The sequence below is a fragment of the Galeopterus variegatus genome, unplaced genomic scaffold (genome assembly GCF_000696425.1).
Source record: "Galeopterus variegatus unplaced genomic scaffold, G_variegatus-3.0.2 Scaffold105, whole genome shotgun sequence".
Classification (NCBI taxonomy): Eukaryota; Metazoa; Chordata; class Mammalia; order Dermoptera; family Cynocephalidae; genus Galeopterus; species Galeopterus variegatus.
The window spans coordinates 593,618-597,432 of NW_007726216.1; positions in this window are offsets into that span (position 1 = coordinate 593,618).

A 3,815-nucleotide genomic window follows, 5' to 3' on the forward strand; every position below is an offset into this window, starting at 1 on the left:
TAAAAAAAAAAAAAAAAAAAAAAAAAAAAAAAAGAAATAGAGGCAAAAAGGAAGAAAAGAGGAAACAGTGACATTCTCAAAGTTGAACGGCTGGGTTGAGACTTGAGCTTTAAAGAAAGCAGTTTGGGATTAGCGAGGGCTGCTAGGTTATTACTCTGAGGTGCCTAACAGCTTGGAGCACAAGGTCAAGGTCTGTCCTAACCCCCATATTTGCAGGGCACCATATCACAAGTCTAATTATTTAAAATGTATACATCAGGGCTGGCCGGTTAGCTCAACTGGTTAGAGCATGGTGCTGATAACGCCAAGGTCCACGGTTCAATCCCTTTACGGGCAAGCCACAAAAAATAAAAAATAAAATGAAATGTGTATATCAGAATTTAAAGTCAAAATGACTTAAATCAAGCTGAAAATATATTTATTTAAAAATCTAATTGAATCTTATTAAATGTTTTTATAAACATGTAACTTTTTGCATTATCAGTGTTCAATGTCCATGTAGGTTCCATTGTAAAGAAGTGGTATCATGCCTCCTGTATATCAGGAGCCTGTGTGTGTGTGTGTGTGTGTGTGTGTGTGTGTATAGATAACATGCATATATATGAATCTAAGAGTAGTATGAATTGTTTAATGTCTCATAGCGTTCCTTGGTCACCATGCAGTACCTTTGGAACCATAAACTAGAACACAAAGAGAAGCAAGAGTATGGACACGCAGCATCAGTGGGAAATCATGCTTGGTCCTGTTTGAGTCTCTTGCATTCACGCTGTCTGAAAGGAAGGGTTGGACAAGTTAATTCGTCTTTTCTTTCATCTCAGCCTTCTGCAGCTCAAGTCTTCCCCGCACTCTGAAGAGGCGGCCATCTCCAAGATTCTTGGAGGCACAGTCCACACACCTTCACAGTACCTGTAAATAGCTGCCTTTTGTTTTGAGAACACAAGGCAAGTGCTGTGCAGAAGTATTTTCCTGGAGTCTGAGCAGTGTTAATCACACAAGTGGCTGTCCCAAGAATGGCATATCTCAGGGCTACACCAGCCCTGACCACTGGATCCCCAAATGGCAGAGGTGCCCATGCAATTTCCACTACTGGTATTCTGCATGTTCATAAGGCATATGGCAGTTTCCAAAGCATGGAACCCAGGGCAGGGCCTTCTTTCATAGGCCAAGGGCAATATTGGATTAGGAGCTCCCTTTGCTGCCTGGGGCAGCCCAGCCAATGCTGTGGGCTCACCCAGGACAGCGCAGGAAACTACTGTGACAAGAACCTTCTGGACAATCACCTGCACTTCATGGGATAGAGGATCACTTTTGGAGCAACTTGCCAGAGGCAGCACTACTGCCAGCAGAGATAGCTCTTTTGCGGGAAGACAAGTCCCATCCCCAGGCAGGCTCTATTAGCATCTTTTGTGGAGAGGGTCTGGCTGTTTCCCCTACAACCTTACTGAAACCAACCAGAGCTGAGAATGAAGCCAGGAGACCATGACTGTGCACAAGGACCCCTGGCCTTGGGGTTCTCACTGAACATTCCAGGTATGATAGGGGCACTGGGAGGGAGCTCCAGGAGGGAAGTAGGGTGTGCTGGGAGCCCAATGACCAGGCCAAAGAGACCGGTAACAACACAGCAACAGAGAGCTAAATAAATATGCACCAGCCCCATCTACAAGGTTTCTGGGAAAAGGCCATGGCTGAGCTAGTGAGGTAGTCAAGTTTGCCATTCCTCCTCTTCATAGGCACAAGCTCCTCTGGTAGAAGGCAGAGGAACATGGTGGAACAGCACCATGAGTATGAATCAGCAACAGCCAGCCTATGGGAAATCCTACAGAACAAGATGGCTCAGGTGCTTCAACAGCTAAAACAGGAAAAGAAAGGAATGGAAGGGGGAAATAGGTTAAAAGTGACTTAAAACACTTTTAAATCAAAGTTTTAAAAAGGCACACTAAACTATAGTATGCAGGGATGCACAATTGGAAGATAAAACTGTAATTTTTGTGATTACTATAAAAGTCCGGGGCCGGCCCGTGGCTCACTTGGGAGAGTGCGGTGCTGATAACACCAAGGCCCCGGGTTCGGATCCCATATAGAGATGGCCGGTTACCTCACTGGGTGAGCGTGGTGCTGACAACAGCAAGTCAAGGGTTGGGATCCCCTTACCGGTCATCTTTTAAAAAAAAAATTTTTAAGTCCGGATCATGGTTACTTATGGAGGAGAGAAGGAGCTGTGATTTAGATGGGAAAAGTGAAACGTATTCTAGGGGGGCTGGCAAAGCTCCATTTCTTGATCTGGGTGGTGATTATGAAACCAGGGGACAGACCCCAATCTCCCCTACCTATCCGCCTTACCCCAGCTACAGCAGGCCTTGACTGGTAGGAAAGGGAACATAGCAGAAGAAAATCTGCTTGACCAAGCAGGATGGGCTGGATTCCTAGGAGTAAGAAATTCAGTTAATAATAAGATAAGAGTAGAGTTGATTAAACACAAACTTCCTTAGGCTAAAGCTTGATCTGGAGGTCAGGATGTTTGTTCCTTAGGCAAAGACTTGATTTGAAGGTCAGAATGTTTATTTCTTAACTAAATGCCTTACGGGTTAAGATAACGTCTGTAATGCCAATCTCGAGTTATTTCTGCAGACCAGCTGCAACTACAAACCTGCTTTGAAGTACACTCACCCTGGACCCTAAGGCACCAAGGAAAATATCTGTCAAGATGCCAGGAATAGTTACACTGACCTCACCCAGAACCAATCAGCTTCCCACACAGCTCCCGAGACCCCTACTTGTGATTCTGCTCTATAAATGCTTGTGATTCTAAGCTATTGGGGAGTCTGGGGTCTTAAAAGCTCCCTTAGCTACCACGGGCTCCTTTGACTGGCCATCCAAATAAATGTTCATCTTTAACACTACAAACTTTGGCATAAAAGACTTCTTAGTCACTTGAGTGACAGAGGAAGAACCCCTCTCGATTCGATAATAGTTCCAAGGATATTCAGCTTCTGATAATTCCTTAAGTCATACATTTGTTTTGCTGTGTTTGTGTTCTATTTCATAGTTAAAAGGTTTTTTGTCTTTTAAAATCTCCCCTGGAATCAGTTTGCCATCATGAAGACTTTGTTTCGGTGTTCTTAGGACCCGGAAACATAGTTCTTAAAATTTTCAATTCTCTGGTATCTGTTGTGACCACGCCATTCACACAGATGTTTTCCAGATGTCCATCACATGTTCTAGCTATTGAGAGGCAGCCCTGATTTTAAAGAGTCTGTCTGCTTTTCATTGCAAATCATTATTTTCCTACACCTTCCAGGATCTTGACGAATTGTATTTGAATGGACCAAATCATTAAGCACTTTTTGAGATCATAAGGCTGAAAAAAAAAAACCCACCTCAATTATTCATGAAGTTGAGCTCACAATGACCCATGTTCTACTGAAGAAAGTCTGTGTGTGCAGCACATTCTGGTCAGAATGCCCATGGGCAAGAGGCCAGGGAAAGCAAGGAGAGAATAGTGATGAATATTTCTAGACCCTTTTCCCTGAGCAATGTCCATCCCCTTGAGATAGAGTGGCTGGCATCCAGGGCACCAAAGATAGTACATAGACTTCTGCTGAAGTAAGAAGAGCAAGAGGGTGGGCCTGATGCAGTGACCATTGGAGCCAAAGATGGGAAACTAAGGTCAGCAGGCAAGACACCAGGTTAGAAGCAGAGCTAGAAACAGGGGCAAGGTCAAGAGGCAGGAGATGGGCAGGACAGGAGTGGGCATGTGTGTGGAAGTGGTGGCTTTCCCTGTTGGCCATCCATCCTTGGGGTGGGCAGTAAGATGA